This window comes from Triturus cristatus, chromosome 3_2 (assembly GCF_964204655.1).
Source record: "Triturus cristatus chromosome 3_2, aTriCri1.1, whole genome shotgun sequence".
Lineage (NCBI taxonomy): Eukaryota > Metazoa > Chordata > Amphibia > Caudata > Salamandridae > Triturus > Triturus cristatus.
Genome location: NC_140584.1, coordinates 1080125812 through 1080144465, shown reverse-complemented (window position 1 = coordinate 1080144465; position 18654 = coordinate 1080125812). Strand labels below are relative to the sequence as shown.

Below are 18654 nucleotides of genomic sequence, written 5' to 3'. Positions count from 1 at the left end.
TATTCAGTACACATCGGAAAGGCATACCTCATTTGAAAACACTGCGGATCTGATGACATGAAAAATTAACCAGGAGGTGATGCGTTTCCTCGCCTCAGATGAAGATAGTTGCTATCGCTGTGAATGAATAGGCTTGCATGTGATTTTCTTGTGTAGGTTCTATTATTTCATGTTGGAAAATGGCCCTCTCCGAAGAGTCACCACAAACTTTCTGCCTTCCTCCTCCTTTTTTCCTTGGCTTGTTTTTTTCTGGCTTTAGGACTCTGTCGCACTTTACCACTGCTAACCAGTGTTAAATTGCATGTGCTCTCTCACTAAAATGTGGTAACATTGGTTTATTCACAATTCAGACATTACATTTGTCTGTAAGTCCCTAGTAGAGTGCACTACCAGTGCCCACGGCCTGTAAATTAAATGCTATTAGTGGACCTGCAGCACTGATTGTGCCACCCACACAAGTAGCCCTATTAACATATCTCAGGCCAGCCACTGCAGAGCCTGTATGTGCAGTTTTAATGTCATGGTGACTTGGCCTTTAAAACCCCTTGACAAACCTTAAAATTCTCCTTTTATTACATATACGTCACCTCTAAGGTAAGCCCTAGGTAGTCCATAGGGCAGGGTGCTGTGTATCTAAGAGGTAGGCCATTACTTTTAAGTTTTGCATGTCCTGGTGGTGAAAAACATCTATATTCGTTTTTCACTACTGTGAGGCCTACTCCTCTCATAGGTTAACATTAACATTGGGAATTCCTTATTACACTTTTAAGCTGTAATTTCTGATTGAAAAGGAGTAGCTCTGTCATGTTTCATTTCATTGGAATGGTAAAGAAAAGTCCTCTTTTCTGGCAAAGTTGAATTTAACATTACTATTTTAGAAATGCCACTTTAAAAGAATTCTGTGTGCTCGTAGCCTGTTTCAATACGCATCTGAGGTGGGTGACAGCTTGACTTTGTGCAATCCCTCTAAACAGCCACACACAAAAGAAGGTCAGGTGTGTCTGAGTGCCCACCTGCATCCTGCCAGCTCATCCTGTGCAGGATGGGAGGGATGAGCTGACACACCTGAATGGGCAGTGTCCTGTCCCCACACAAAGGGCTGATTACCCCCCTGTAGTGTGTCTGGAGCCAGGGCTAGGATGAACAGACCTCTGTGCACTTCAAAAACCCTTCTTTGAAGTCACCCCCACTTCAGTGGCACAACTGGGTATATGTTCTGGGTTTCTGACGCCACCAAATCTGACACTTCTGGACCTGTAAAGAAACTCTGTCAGAAAGAAGAACTACTTTGCTGCTACAAGGACTGTCACCCTGCTGGACTGCTGCTCTGAAAGAACTGCTTTTCTGCAGTGGTGTCCTGCTGCCTGCAACCCTTCGCCCCTGCTGAGGAAGAACTAGACTCTGTTTGAACCCAGAGTGAGAATTCAATGTTTGTATCTGACTTACCCTGATTAGGATTTGGTTCCTATTTGAACAGGGTGCATACCTCTGCCAGCCGGAAACCCAATTTCTAACATTTCCACATCCCAAAAAGTCTCAGCATCAACAGTGGGAAGCTATTACTATTGCTTGTTGGCAGGAACCATTACTGGATCAACCCGAGGTGGAACCTGGTAGGAGTCAGACTATAGTGATTTTTCACCTCAGTGCCCATGATCTCCAGTACTCATCCCTAAAAAACGAAACAAACCCTTTACGGAGCAACTATAATGTTGGGTGAGCATGGAAAGGACAGATGTAATGTGAGATAAATTGTTTGGTAATATACTGTTCTATTTCATCCTAGTTGAGATCTTTTTTTGGGGGTTTGATGCTTTTAAAGCAGCAGGTGGGTTGGGGCATTTAATTTTGTGACAGCAATGATTTTTTAGGGACATTTAGAGAAGGCCACTCTTCTGGTACCCTTCTTTTGTACTTTTTCTCTACAATATGACAATGTCCTGGCCTCTGGTGTGGTGCAGCCTGATTTAACTTGATTAGTTAAAAAGCAGGTATGACAGCACCACCTTGGGTGGAGATCCACCAGATGGCTTATGTTGGAACTGGCTCTGTCTGCAGGGTCACCCTAAAACATTTCACCTTGTTGAAAATTGAAACAACGATGTGATTAAGCATTCACTAAAGACATGAATTCCCCTTTAGGACTGAGTTTCTTCCGTTATGTTGACTAAAGTTTGGACTCCATTTTGTATTGTCATGTCTCCACGTGTTCAGCACGAGAAGAGTCCTATCTTCGTGTTAGTTGCTCTTGTAATCTTCCTAGTAACAGTCTATAAATAGCTCCTTTGTCCGTCTGGCGCATGCCCAGACTTGACCACATCTGTTATCAGTTAATCCTCGCTTGACCATGTTTTTCGCGGGCTTAGAGATGTGTTAACTCCGCCCACATATTGATTCTGTATCGAAAATGTCCATAAAAGGTAATGTTCTTCGTCTCATGTTGTATCCACCCACTTATGAGCCCCTCTGTTGTGTATAAAAGGGGACTATGTTCGCAAGTTCTGTGTGCTACTCTATGCAATACTGAAGGGTGTTGTATGGATTGTAGGACCACCCTTAAGGGTTAATAAACTTTGTCTTTGTACTTTGCAGTTTCCGTGCCAACTTCCTTGTAGATTCCATTACAGGAGAGCGAACCCTTGTGTCCTGCGGGCCTAGCTGGGGCCTGTATTCATCAATTGGCGCCCGTCACGTGGGGCTCATCGGCGACTCAGATGCTCGAAGGACTGGTCGTGACGAAGGTGAGGAATTTGGCCGGGGATGTGATCACTGCCAGAGGCATTTTAGTCCTGGCATCCCGAGGTTTTCTTCCTTCCCTTCCGAACTGACCATCTGGGTGGCGCCGGTCCTCGACTGAGACCTCTTCTGTCGGTTCTGCCGTGACAGCCGTTTGGGCGAATTTTGGAGCTTGGCAGTTGGAATCTGGACACTCTTGATTGGTAAGAACCGTTGTACGGTACTTGCTCCGAGTTTTTGAAGCCTGGGTTGGCTATTTGAGTTTGATTTGTGATGACCGGTCATATCTTGTATTGATTACTGTGAGAATATATGCGTTGCAACACATATAGGCAGGTAATGTGGAGATATTTCTCCGGAGCTGTGTAAATTTGAACGGCGCAAAGTTTAAGTGCCATTTTTTTGATAATACTGCATATTTTGCATTATTTTTGAGCATGCCTGCTTTTAGCGCACTCCGTAAGTGGTGCTGCTGCTTTGGAAACCGGTTAAACCTCGAGGAATCTGCTCCAGCCCCCCCAGAGGGGACTCCTAATAGGGATATGTATGTGAAGCATGGTCTTTCTTCCATAATGTACAGCACAGTATGGAGGAAATACACCAAAAAGGATCCTGAGTTGCGCTGGCCTTTGTATGGATCATTTGATATGCGTAAGATTGAGTATGTGGAATAGTGTATGTGTAAACGGCGTGCTCGTCAAGATATGTTTGAGTGTGTGCGATTATGGGTGAAGGAAGTGCGTGAGCGAGAAAAACGTGAGAAAGCGCTGTTTGATAAAGAGCAACGGAAGAATGATCATGTGCGAGCGCAGGAAGCGAAGCGTCGGGAGGAAAGAGAACAGACGGAGAGACAAGAGAAAGAGCGTAGGCTGCAAGTGTCGGGTCAATATGCTGTTCGGCAGCCTCTTTATCCTGTCCTTACTAATCTTGATGATGATTTTTTCCTATTAGATCGTTCCCCGCCACCTTATGTGGGTGCGTCTGCTCCGACAGTTCAGGATTCTGGATCGGGTAAAGATAAGATAGACACGCAATCCATGTTATCTCTTGAGCACTCGGGTGAGCTTCGGAAACTTTCTTATCGTGCAGTTTCAAATAAGATGTCTTCTGCAGAGTTATTACCGGTTCTGGAAGGATGGCAGGATAGGGAGAAATTGTATTTTGCTGCCATTTTCTCTGATGAAGTGGTTGCTGCCTTTCGAAAATATTCTGATGTTTTTGAGCCACAGGAGATAGTGTCGGATTCTAGAGCACTATGTAATGGTACTTTCTCTCCCTCTCAGGTGCCTGATGCGGTCCGACGTCTGTTTGCGCTATGGGATGAGATGCTTCAACTGCGGGACAAAGCGCGCCGGAACAAGGAGGAGGAGAGCTTGACCTTGCAGGCGGACGACCAGCAGCCGTCTTCCTCCCAGTCAGATAAGGGCGAACTAGTGCATGCTAAACCCATGCGAGAGACGGCACCTTTGTATGTTCCTCCTAAAGGAGCGGGAACTAGTGCGGATATTACTTCTGCCGATGCTAAGGGATATTTTGTGTACAATTGGGTTTATACTCCCTGGCATAGGGCTGATGTTATGGCATTAAAGAATGCATTGCCTGACCCCCGCAAGAATCCAGCGGCCTTTTACGAAGAAGTCGAAGGGGCCTTGAATTCTTGTACTATGACCTTAGCAGATATAGATCTGTTCTTTGGGCTTATCTTACCACCGGATATGTGGCGATCTGTACGGAAGGTGGATGATCAAGCCGCTTTTAAGGCTAGGTGGTCTGAGATTGAGGATGAGGATAGGGAGAGGAAGCCCGCGCAGAAACCGCCTCCGATTATCTTAGATCTCCCCGCTGCTATTTTGACCAAGTTGAAAACAATTATTCCCCCTAAAAAGATTGACTGGAACATGTTAGCCTCGTGTAAACAGAAAGTTGATGAATCAGTTGCAGATTTCTTTACGCGCTTTGAGGAGACATTTCATGATTTTAGTGGTCAGTCACTTACGGATGATACGGGTCGACACCTTTTTGCTGATAAATATGTGGCAAATTTATTACCGGAAATAGCAGCTCGTTTAAAAGCGAGTGAAAGTTCTTGGTCCACCGCGTCTCCGACATCCCTCCTGACTATAGCTCAGTATTATGAGCGTCAGGAACAAGAAGCGAAGGGGCAGGAGGAGAAGAAATCTAAAGATTTAAAAACGAAGGTGATGTTAGCGCAAGTGTATGGTCCGCCTCGTCGGGGTGTCAATAGAGGTAGGGGAGGATTCTATGGTCCCCCTTCGGGTCGATCAGATTTAAATAGGAATCAATGTGCGTATTGTAAACAGTCGGGTCATTGGGCCAGGGATTGTCCGGCGTTGTATGCATCTCGCCAGGGGCATAATCAAGGTCCACCGAGAGGTAGAGGGGTTTTCCCGAATCTCAGAGGGAATTCTAATGATCGTGCTCGTTTTGAACCTACCGTGCAGCAGCGAGATAGACCTAATGTCTTTGATCGACAGCACCAGTATCAAGTGTCAGGGACGGACCGCTCTGGGTACCATGATTCGCAGCATGCATAGGAATGCGTTGGATGGGGGTTAGAATCAGTTGAAGTGCCGGTTGATCAGAAGGGTCCTTATGTCTCAGCGAAGGTCCTTATGTCTCAGCGAAGGTTTTGGGTTCTACTGATCGGTTCCTAGTAGATACAGGAGCGACTCGTAGCGCTCTGTCTAAACAATTGGTTCCGAGGGCTCCCCCATCTGGCTTAATGGTTACATCGGTAGGGTTTGATGGTACACTCTCTCGAAGCCCTCTTTCCCGACCCCTTGCATTCCAGGTTGATGCCTTTTCTGCACCCTGTCCGTTTTTGCTTGCTCCGAACACGCCTGACAACATTATGGGTCTTGATATGCTCAAGCACTTCAGAGCTACGATCCGCTGCTCCCCCGCTGGAGTACGTGTGATATTAAACGATAATCACCCTCTGACAGAACGGATGTGTGTGGTTGCAGAGGATACTGTGTTAGCTTCTCTTCCTCGTACTTTGTGGGCCATTTCGGATACCGATGTGGGACAGATGGTGAATCCGCCTGTCTATATTAGTGTCCAGGAGGGGGCGGTGTTACCATGCCTCCCTCAGTATCGTATTTCCCAGGAGGGGGAGGAGGCCCTTATACAGATTGTGCAGGATTTGATTAAGGTGGGAGTAGTGGAGGAAGTTCCCTACAACGTCTTTAACAGTCCGATTTTACCCATCTTGAAGAAAGATACGGATGCCAAAGTTTATCGGTTTATCATTGATTTGAGGGAGGTGAACAAGATCGTGATACCTCAGTATCCAGTGGTTTCTGATATCACGACGTTGCTCACTTTGGTCCCGCCAACGGCGACCACGTTTTCGGTTATTGATTTGAAAAATGCCTTCTTTTCGATCCCTATTCATCCTGATAGCCGATACCTTTTTGGTTTCACTCTGAATAATAGGTCTTATCGATTTTGTAGAGTTCCTCAGGGCTACACAGAAAGCCCTAGCATTTACAGTCAAGCATTGAAGAGGCAATTGGATTCTTTTGTTCTGCCTGAGGGTGTCGCCCTTATACAATATGTCGATGACATCTTGTTGGCGGCTGACACTCCTGAGCTGTGTGAGAAGAGTACGTTATCCTTGCTTTCCTTTTTGGCATTTCACAATCACAAAGTATCGAGGAAGAAATTGCAATTCAGTAGACCAAAGGTGACTTATTTGGGTCACCTTTTGTCTAAGGAGGGGCGTGCACTCACACCAGATCGTATTCAAGCAATTTTGGACACGCCAGTGCCTTCCACACAGAAGGACGTGCGTGCATTTTTGGGTCTTGTTTCTTTTTGTAGGCAATGGATATTAGGGTTTTCACACATAGCCAAGCCATTATTAGCCCTTTTGACAAAAGACACACCTATTCCGCTTCCCTGGTCAAATGAGTGTGACATTGCCTTCCAGCAATTGCGACAGGCCCTTTGTTCAGCACCAGTGTTCGGGACCCCTGATTATACAAAACCCTTTTCGCTGTATGTGCATGAGAAAGATGGATGTGCATTATCAGTTTTAGTGCAGATGCACGGCGGCAAGCAGCGCCCTTGTGCATATTTTTCGGCTGTACTTGATCCTGTTGCGGCGACAGCTGTGTCAATACGCCAAAGCGAGGGAATTGTGTTATCTCACAAACTGTTGGTATTAGTCCCCCATGCTGTTGATGCCCTGCTTAATCAGACAAAAACGCAGCATTTGACCAGTGCCCGTTTAACGGGATATGAGTTGACGCTTTTGGCTCCTCATATTACGTTAAAGAGGTGTGTAACGTTAAATCCGGCTACATTGTTGCCGTTTCCGGAAACTCAGTCTGAAGCACGAAAAGCACATGATTGTATTCTTGTGACTGAGGAACAGACAAAGGGTCGTATTGATCTCCAAGATACGCCCTTTCCAGATGTTGATGGAGAATTGTGGGTGGACGGATCATGCCTGAAGCTACCAGATGGTACGACTTCAGCAGCGTATGCAATTACCACACTGCAAACAATAGTGGAGACAGCACGCATACCAAAGAAATCAGCTCAAGCAGCGGAACTTATATCATTAACACGAGCATGTGAGCTCAGTACAGGATTGTGTGTGAATGTTTATACAGATAGTCGCTATGCATTCGGAGTAGCGCATGATTTCGGCCTACTCTGGAAGGAGAGAGGGTTTCTAACGTCGCATGGAGTACAGATAATGCATGGAGAGTTAGTTCACAACCTTTTGACCGCACTGACATATCCGAAGAAGATTGCTATAATTAAATGTAGTGCCCATAAGAAAGTGGTTGATAAAGTTGGAGAAGGGAATGCTTTGGCAGACCGGGCGGCACGGGAGACTGCAATGCAGCCTAGTGCTACTGCCATGTACGTAGTGAAGTCGCAGGTAGAAAGATGGCACGATGCAAAGAGAGAAGTGCTGGAAATACAGAGGACCGCTTCTGACAAAGAACGGGAGCAATGGTCCAATGATGGAGAATTGGATGATGAGGGTTGTTGGAGAAATAAGCAGATGGATAGATGGAAGTTACCCACAGCTTTTGTACAACCTATGGTTCAGATGGCACATGGGCTAGCACATGTTGGAGCTTCCGCAATTGTAAAATTGCTTACTCAAGTCTGGGAGCATCCAGAGATTGCTAGCACGGCAAAGAGGGTAGTGCAGACCTGTATGATTTGTCTGAGGTATAACCCAGGAAAGGGTACTCGAACTCCAGCAGGAGGATTTGTGACACCTCCTGCACCCTTTGAGGTTTTGCAGATGGATTACATCAAGCTTGAACGCTGTAACAATTTGAAGTATGTTCTAGTAGTGGTTTGTGCCTTCAGTAAATGGGTTGAGGCATACCCTACGAAAGATAATACTGCAATGACTACAGCCAAGATGCTATTGAAGGAGTTCTTCCCTCGATATGGCGTTTGTAGACTGCTGTGGAGTGATAACGGACCTCACTTTATAGCGGATGTTATAAAGTATGTCCTGAAGGGTCTAGGCATTACCCAGAAGTTTCATGCAGTGTTTCACCCTCAGTCTGCAGGACTGGTTGAGAAGTATAATGGTACGCTGAAGCTCAAGATCGCTAAGATCCAAGCTTCGACTTCTTTGACTTGGCCAGATGCTTTATCGCTGGCATTATTGGTAATTAGATCGATACCACATTCTCGAACCGGTCTCACGCCTTATGAGATCGTTTTCGGACGCCCAATGAATATTTGGGGTCCACCAAGGCCTAAGGCTGTGTATGATGTACCTTGTGTAATGATGAATGATTATCTGGCACAGTTAACGGATAACTTGGTTTCTATTCATCAACAGGTCCGAGAGGCGCTCCCTGATCGGTCCACAGGCGAAGGTCATAGTCTCCGACCTGGAGACTATGTTATGCTGAAGATTTTTTAAAGGACGAACAGCTTGGAGCCGAGATGGGTTGGTCCTGAGCAAGTCTTACTTGCAACAAGGACGGCTGTGCGGGTTTCCAACCGAAAGAACTGGATCCATTCCCTGCACTGTCGCAAAGTGCCGCCTGGATTGGTGGAGCCTGCTGTATTGACCGACCATCGAGAAATTCTGACTGCAGAGAAAGGCCGTGCTGTGGAACCGAACGACACTGAGGAGCTCTTTCCGGACCACGTGATTCCTGGAGGAAGACGATATCATCTCAGACCAAGGAAGTGAATTCTTCAGCATTAGGACAAGTTGTCAGAACGGCCCTTAGGTTAGTGAAACGGAGAGCCAATGTGGCAAGGGGGGGGGATCAGCCCTGCATTAGTGTAGCGACACCCGTCTTGGCCCGCTGGTGAAGAAATCAACTGCTGCCTAAGGGGAAGAGTTCTGACAACCTTTTAGTTTCAGGAAGATATTGATTTTTTCATTCTAAAATGGAGAAAAAGAAAATCCTTTGTGCAACAGGTTTTATTCTTACAGTAGCTATTGTTGGGATAACCACATGGTTTGTTGAGGATGTGACTCCTGCTCGAGAGTTGCTTGTTTTGACTACTCCAGTGCCTGAGGAGCACTACTTTTATACCCTTCCGTATCAAGAGTTGAAGCATCGCCAGTCTTATTTGAATAACACCTTCATCCAGATGTTGCATCATACCCATGTTGCTACTAATGCTACGAACTGTTGGATATGTGGCATGATGCCAGCGTACCAGAAGAAAGGAGGAACTCCGTTCATACCTCTTCCTTTTTCTCATAATGGCTCTTGTAGAGCATGGTACACTTTGCTTTTTGCCACTCGGAAACCTACAGTGGGACGGTTACTCTTCAGACTTAATAGGGAATGTCATCAAGATAAAGATGGTTATCCACAAGCGAATGGGACAATTTGGGAATGGGAAGAGTATCGACCAGACAATGAAACGATTCCCTATATTTTCACGAACACTAGGGACACTGTGGGGAAAAACCGATTTGTGATTCAAGTGGTACAAGCTCAAGCGGACCTGTGTGTCCAGAGTGTGGGTTATATTCCTGTTGGTGTTAGTGACTGTATCACTATCTTGAACATCGACGGGTTGAATAACAGTACCTTCTTAGCATCCCATAATACATACTTCGTATGTGGAAATAAAGGTTATTATCGTTTGCCAGCCGGTTGGTCTGGAGTATGTTACGTAGCATTCCTATTACCTCCTGTATTCTTGGCACCTGCATCTTATCATAAAGATCTGAAGTTGTTGAATAATGTGACTGTAAATAGGTATAAACGTACTCTATCTATTGATGATGTTGACCAAACCGATACTAGCCTGCAGCAGTATATTGATTTTAATTTAGGATTGTTCTTCTTTGTTGGAGCTGCCCTAAATAGTAGGAAAGTTTGAAGGTTAACAAGAGTTGTAGAGGCTGTGACAAATCAAACCGCTGCTGCTCTTGGGAATCTTACAGAAGAATTACAAATTACTAGAATTGTTGCATTGCAGAATAGTATGGTGTTAGATGTTATGTTAGCTGACCGAGGTGGAGCATGTAAAATTATCGGAAGTAGTTGTTGTGTGTTTATTCCTGACCACACGCCATCAGTCTATAATGCTATCAACAAGTTACATAAAATTGCAGCTGAAATCCATACAGAAAATGGCACTTGGACCTTTTCCGGATGGTTTTGGGCATTGATCACCACATGGGGGTGGAAGGTTTTAACTGGTCTCTGTATTATCGTAGCAATTCTGTTTTCCTGTTGCATTTGTATCCAATGTGGTCCTTTACTCTGTTCCCTATGTGTGTCACTCTGTATTCCTGATGAGAAAGCTATTGCCAATGTCACTTACCAGAAACATTTAGCTAAAGAAATAGAAGAAATGATGAAAATTGACATATACGATGATTATTCTAATAAACCGGATGTCTTCAGTAAATGCTGAAAGGGTCGTCTGTTGAAAATTGAAACAACGATGTGATTAAGCATTCACTAAAGACATGAATTCCCCTTTAGGACTGAGTTTCTTCCGTTATGTTGACTAAAGTTTGGACTCCATTTTGTATTGTCATGTCTCCACGTGTTCAGCACGAGAAGAGTCCTATCTTCGTGTTAGTTGCTCTTGTAATCTTCCTAGTAACAGTCTATAAATAGCTCCTTTGTCCGTCTGGCGCATGCCCAGGCTTGACCACATCTGTTATCAGTTAATCCTCGCTTGACCATGTTTTTCGCGGGCTTAGAGATGTGTTAACTCCGCCCACATATTGATTCTGTATCGAAAATGTCCATAAAAGGTAATGTTCTTCGTCTCATGTTGTATCCACCCACTTATGAGCCCCTCTGTTGTGTATAAAAGGGGACTGTGTTCGCAAGTTCTGTGTGCTACTCTATGCAATACTGAAGGGTGTTGTATGGATTGTAGGACCACCCTTAAGGGTTAATAAACTTTGTCTTTGTACTTTGCAGTTTCCGTGCCAACTTCCTTGTAGATTCCATTACAGGAGAGCGAACCCTTGTGTCCTGCGGGCCTAGCTGGGGCCTGTATTCATCAACCTTCACCCCTCCTGATTTGCTGAACTTGCTTTTGTTGGTTTTAGGACTCTGTGCACATTACCACTGCTAACCAGGGCTAAAGTGTTGGTGCTCTTGCACTAAAACATGGTTCAATTGGCTAATACACAATTAGCACATTTAATTTACTTATATGTTTCCCATTAATTGGTACTTTTTGTAGGCAGGGCATGTAAATTGAATGGCACTAGTGGGCCTGCAGCACTCATTGTGCCATTCACTTAAATATCTTTTTAAACATGTTGCAGGCCTGCCATTGCAGCCTCTGTGCAGGTTTAAACTGCCATTCCATCCTTGCAAAATAAACCTTTTGGCAGGGCTAAGCGTTCCTTTTTAATACATATAAGTCACTCACCCCTAGGGTAGACCCTAAGCAGCCCATTAGACGGGGTGCAGTGTATTTATAACATTGAAGGTATACATTTAAGTTTCACATGTCCTGTTAGTCAAAACCTCTTAACTTAATTTTTCACTACTGCAAGGCCTACCTCTCCACTAGGATAGCATTGGGTTACCTTATGACATTTAATAAGTGATAACCTTTGATTGGGAGCAGGTAGGAATGTCAAGTTTAGTTTCTTCTTAAATTAAGTGCAATTTAAAACCCTGTTTAATGGTAAAGTTGGATTTTAGGTTGCAATTCTGAAAATGATTTTTTTAGAAAGTTGACCTTGTCTTGTCCTAAACCTTTGGTACCTGCAGCCTGTATCCTGGGCCACATGAGTAGGTGTAGGTTGAAGTTGGCCTTTGTTTATTCCTCCTAGACAGCACCGCGAAGGTAAACTGGGTACTGGTAGGATGGACCATCCTGAGCTAATGGGAAGGGCAGAGTCTCCTGATTGGCATCCCCATCAGAAACCATGCAACATGATTCAGGACCTTGCATCTGAGTCCAAGTACAACCAGGTACAGAGCTCAGCAGCCCAAACTCAGTCCTGTACCCAGCCCATGCTCTATCGCGGTTGCTTGAACTTGTGACTTACTCCCGGTCCAGCATGACTGGATAACCCCATTTGGCACTTTGCACTTTCTGTTGCTACTGTTGTCTAAGGTTTTGAAATTGCCTAACCTACTGATTTGATCTTTATTTTTCTGGTATCATTTTATTTATTAAAATGTATTCTATCTTTTGACTTGGTGTTGGATATTTCTCATGTTGTGTTTTCACTTTGTAACTGATTGAGTCCTTCATAAATACTTTACAATTTGCCTCTAAGTTAAGCCGTGCTGCTTTGTGCCAAGCTACCAGGGGGTTAAGCACAGGCAATGTAATGCCTTTTTGTAGTTCATCCTGGCAAGGATTGTGGTTGGTGCTTGAGTAGAGTTTCACCCCTCTCAACCAATAACCCATTTTCTCACAGTTTAGAAATTGTATCTATTGCTTCCACTAGTGGCACTTGGATTTTAGAGTCTGGACTGAGGAGAAAATTGACTTAATTATTGGAATGTTATTGATAAAAATAAAACACATCTATCTACAATCAAAAGAAAAATTTAAATAGCGAGAGCCAGTTCAAATATGCATCTGGATTCAAGTGATGTTTTCTGCAAAGCAGTTCAGTACCAGTTTGTAACCACCTGGATGCATAGTAAGTAAGTAAGTAAGTAATCTCTTTATTGCATGCTTAATTAAAACCTTTGCAATCAATTAACACATATATATAATAAACAGAACAACATAATTTATAATACTAGAATTAGTTAAATGCTCATGAGAGTTCCTTGGGCAATGCTGATTCCTTTAAAGTTAGTGTTGAGGGTTTTGATCTAAATAGCATGGGAGTCTGTAAGTGGACATCCAAAAGTTCATTGGTGACAGTTGCAATCGGCAGTTCGTCGTGACGTTGGCTCGCCCAGTTCATCTCACCCCTTGCCAGGTAATTCCCATGTTACTAATAGGCTAGTTCCTAGGCCTACATTCCTGAGCCTTGGATGACACGATGGATTTGAAGATTTTATGTTGGCGATCCTGACCCGCAACCCAAGAGTAGCTGCTTAAAGACACAAAGGAACGGTAGTGATAGACAAAATTGCCAGAGTCAGTCTTTTTTAACAGGATTTTTGTAAGTAACTCAGAGGACGGTGGGCCTAAATTGATGGTCAGTTTGTTAAAGTACTACCAGGGTTGGCTTTGCTTTTGCTGCACTCATAAACCAGACAAGGCTACAGGCCAACTGAACGTTGCTTCCCTCGAAGCAAGCCTTTACCGCCTGGATGCATAGAATGTTATGTTAAATATGCTTGTAAAGCGCTCACATGCCAAAAAAGGTGTCTTGGTGCTAGCTGAGCTACAAATCAATGTGGAACCTGGGCCAGAGTTAGCCAGAAGAGAACAGCCACGTCTTCATAGATATTCTGAAACCCAGAATATTGGATATTTCTCTGAGATACAGAGGCAGAGAATTCATTCCACGCCTCGAAGGCCCCAACTAAAAACCTCTGCCTCCCCAGTTAAAACGCATGAATCTGGGGAAAACCACAAAGTTGGCTGAGGCAGAGCGTTGCAGCCTGCCTGGTGTAAACCAGGAAAACGGTTTCTCAAGAACGCAGGTCCCTGCTAATAGAATGCCTTGTGAATCAGGCTGAGTGCTTCGAACATGATCCTCTTCCTAACTGGAAGCCATTGCAGTTTCTTAATTTCTTCAGAGACTGACTAGTACTTGGGAATCTGCAGAGCTCGTGGGCTGCCACGTTCTGCAGGATCTGTAATTTGTTCAAAATATGTTGGTGTGCATGCATGTATAGTTCATTACAGTAATTGATCCACAACAAGACCAATGAAATGATCACTGTCTTCTGAAGCTGAATTGGAATAAATGGCAGGATTTTGTTAACCATTTTTAAAATAGCACAGGCAGTAGAGGTGACTGCTTTTAACTGATTGGCATAAGATAATTTATTATTATGAACAACTCCCAGGTTCTTTGCTGATTTCACAGAGGAACGAGGTAAACCGAGTTTAGACTGCCCCCAACAAGGGGACCTGAAAGATGGCTGAGCCCCAAACAACTACACCTTAGTCTTATTGGCATTGAGCTTGTGGCGGTTTACAGACATCTAATGGCTGACTGCTTTCATACAGTCGCAGAAGTTGCCAGCGACCGTTTTATCATCTGAGGCGAATGACGCGATAATTTGCATGTCATCAGCATATGATGTAAATGAAAAGCCAAAGGAACAGATCAAATCCACCAAAGGCGTAGCATATATGTTAAAAAGGAGCGGACTAAGCAGGAATCCCTGAGGGACCCCGCAAGGAAGAGAAAAGGAAGTGAGTTGTAAGGATAGAGTTCAACAACTTCATGCTGAGCCAGTCACCCCAATCTTGCCCAAAAGGTCCATCAGCAGCCCATGACTCACAGTATCAAAGGCTGCTGACAGATCAAGCAGGACCAGCGCGACTCTGCCCCCCAGATCAAGTGACATCCTGATCTCCTCTGTCGCCTTATTGAGGGCTGTCATGTGTGATCTTTTGTGTTCAGATTCTGTAACGTCTGTGCGAGCCCCACTTCCATTGAGAGATGGTTTCTACTGTGACATTTATTATTATATTCCCCCATATATGTAAATGGAGATCAGAAAGCATTATTTTGCTGCTCAAATGTAAAATCACAGTATTAATATTAATTCATTCTTATTATATATTCATTTATTTATTGATTTTAAATTGTGAACTAGTCTCTCAGGGGATCAAAGTTCTTTACAAAAGTAAACATACATTTAATGTAAAGAGGGAAGACGATAGTGCAAAATTACAACAGTAAAGAAGGATGTTTGACAGGGCGGTTACTCACATGAAAAATGACTGGATTAATAGTAATTCATTTTATTTTTAAATGTAGTGTTTTTAAAGCGTGAACTAGCCCTATATGACATCTGAGTGCTTTACAAAGGTAAACGTTTAAATTAATGCAAAAATTGAAGATTGGAGTGTAAAGTAAAGAAGTGGGTTGGACAGAGGATGGAATGCAGGGGACATGAGGCAAATGCAAATCACAAAATTTAAGATGATTCAATAGACTAGAAAAATGTGCATAAACTAATGATACTCAGGATACAAATCAGGATGTAAATAAGACAAATTTGTTTGTGGAATGTTAGAAAGAAAGAAAGTTTGGTTAGGCAGACAAAAACGTCACAGGGAAGTAGTGGAAAGGTCTACAGAGTGGGTGAGGCTATCGAAAGAGCAAGCTAACATACAGCTAGAGGATAATAATAGTTTTTTTATATAGTGTGTTGTGGGTTACTATATCTCCTTTCTCCTTTTCCTTCTGGTCCTACTTTGCTTTCCCCTCTTGTGTCTGGAATGTATGTGTACATTCCAGGCGCCATGGAATGGAACTGTGTGGGGAGGTTCTGGAAGGGTGGGAGCTTGGGCAGTTGAAGCTGTGACTGCTGGATGTTGTGCCACTCTTGTATCGGTGGTCCTATCTGTTAGAAATCTGATTAAATCTACAAGAAGACTGTCACGCCTCCTTCGTCTTCTTTACACTGGCGGCGAGGATGGGATACGAACCCACGCCAATGGTCTTGCAGAAAGCATGAACAAGTTAGTTAAAAGTTGTGCCCAAAGAGCTTTGCAAACTAGATCCTCGCTTAAGAAGATGCTCAGGGAGACGTGGTGGGCTCATCACACCACCCCAAATTGGCTGACTTCTGTTTCTCCTTTTTCAATTTTAAGAGGAAGGAAGGCTCATGACAAGCTGAGTCCTGCCTGGTTGAAGTTGGATGTGAATGATTTCATGATGAATGAGCAGGTAGACTTGAGAAGGAGTGTCTATCAGGGAGAGTATAAGCGCAGATTTGATCAAAAGAACTCCACATTCCCCAGACACTGGTGTGTGGGGGATGAAGTATTGATCAGGAATCCTGGTCTGTTGAAAAAGGGGCGGCCATGGTTCATGGGGCCCTTTGTCATTAAGGAGGTCAGGAGGAATGTGGTTGTTTTGGACTCTGGTGAAGTATGGAGCATGTCCAGTTTGGTCAAGTGGCAACCTGGAGTTGGTGCTCGTGAACCTGACCTGACATGTGAGTCTGTTACCAAAACGGTCCACGGTAATGCCACTTCTGATGTTCCTGGTTTTGGCACTTCTAGAAGACTGAGATGTAGGCCGAATTGGCATAAAGATTATCATATGTCTTGAAATGTATACTTTGTTCTTACCATCTTGTTTCTTTCATTTTGACTTTATGTGTTCTGTTCTTGCTTCTCTGACTCATGCAAATTAATCATTCTTTATTGTAAGGGTAGGGGATGTGTTGTGGGTTACTATATCTCCTTTCTCCTTTTCCTTCTGGTCCTACTTTGCTTTCCCCTCTTGTGTCTGGAATGTATGTGTACATTCCAGGCGCCATGGTATGGAACTGTGTGGGGAGGTTCTGGAAGGGTGGGAGCTTGGGCAGTTGAAGCTGTGACTGCTGGATGTTGTGCCACTCTTGTATCGGTGGTCCTATCTGTTAGAAATCTGATTAAATCTACAAGAAGACTGTCACGCCTCCTTCGTCTTCTTTACAAGCCCTTTACACTGGATTGCTGTTGTTTTTTGAGCAATGTAAATAACAGATAATACAATTATCCAATTTATTTTCACTCATGTTCCCAACGCTGTAGGATGGAACGCTGATTCTGCCTTGCAGAGAATGAAACTCCTAGCCTCCAAATCAATGCAGATGTTAAATGATTTAGCTATCTCTCAGGCATAGCCAAGCTAATTTATCTAAAATGTTTATAGGTCTGGCGTTGGCAGCCAGCCTTTTGGCTAATCAGTGATTGTTTTGTTTTGTCATGGTTTTTGCTAAATGTTATTTTTGGAGAGAGCTGCTGAACCCTCGCCGTTATAACGCCCCTCCAAAAAACAAAACCTTTTGCTAAAATAAATAGTATTGTCTCAAAAAGCATGCATTGCACTAGTAATTCCTGACACTGAAGGAACATCTTAGTGAATGGATGTACTCCTTGTGGAAGAGCAGAGCACCATCTCTCACAGTGAAGTTGGCCAATGGCTGAAGTGCACTGACCCTCTGTCCCATTCTGTATGTGGTAGTAGGAGGAAGAAACATTTGACTGAAAGAACAACAGATCAGTAGATGAAGAGAGTTGGCTTGAAGGTTATAGAATGATTGGGTGAAAGAATATATATGTCTGCTACAGTAGGAACAGGTTACATGGGACTAAAATGACAGGGCGCTGGTGTACACCCCTCTAGGAGATGTATGCCCTAATGCCCACATGTCACACAAGATAGGTGTCCCTTCCAGTACATAAACAAACCTTTTAAAAAAATGTCATTTTGTAACTTTAATGTGTGCTTTATGGAGCAGCACACATGAAAGTGACAGAATTGCATTTTAGGATTGTTTATGTGTAGGAAGGGACACCTTCCTACACATAAACAATCCTCCCCTGCACACAGACACCCTTGTATGAAGCCAGATGGATTTTTAATAACAATCCATTTGAAGGTCATATCAAAATATGGCGCCGGACGTTTTCATGCTATGGAGGGTAAAATCAGAAACATTACAAAAATGTCACGAGTGGTTGATCCAGAGAAACCCAGACACAATTCTCGATTAGTTACAGTAAGGAAGAAATCAACTTTTTGACCTCATTGTGAAACATGAAGAAGGGATAATATACACCACTCTATACACCCAAAAAACTGACAGAAATACACTCCTGCATTTTTCAAGCTCCCACCAGAGGAATCTGAAAGAAAACCTACTGTACAGCCAATTTATAAGAATTAGGAGAAATTGTACTAAGAAACAGGACTATTTCAACAATGCAAAAACACTCCTAACCAAACTACTAGAAAGAAATTATATGAGGAAACTATACAAGAGATCTCTCAAGCGGGCTTTGTACACCCCCAGGGAAACTTTAATGACACCAAAGGAACACGAGAAAGCCACACCATTGGTCTGCATAGCCACGCTCTCAGGTATTACCAACGAGGTCAAAAAAATAATTAAGAAAAATTGGGATACCATGAAAGGCCTTGAGGAATTCAAAGAAATACCAGTCTTTTCACTAAAAAGGAACAAACATTTCAAAGACAAACTGGTACATGGCAAAACAAAATTGACGAGACCTAAAGCATCAATACAGACAATGTTGGGTCTACCCCCCATCAAAGGACACAGACGGTGTGGAAACTGCACATCGTGTGTGAGTACCAACGAAGGTGAAAAATTTGAATACTAAGGAAAAATCCTTATGCATGAAGGAAGAATACACAAACTGCAACACAGCAAATGTAATTTATTGTGTGGTGTGCCCATGCCAACTTGCATAGGTTGGAAAAACAACTCAAGCTGTGAAAAAGAGGATTATACAGCATAGATCCAGAATAAAGTGCAATGTCGAGAATGCACCTATCGTCCAACA

The 18654-nt window shown here is 43.6% G+C and overlaps 1 protein-coding gene across 1 annotated transcript in view; it reads left to right on the top strand.

Annotated features, from left to right (window-relative positions):
* CALN1 (calneuron 1) overlaps window positions 1–18654 on the top strand; it is a 1196285-nt gene that overhangs the window by 660498 nt on the left and 517133 nt on the right. The window lies entirely within an intron of this gene.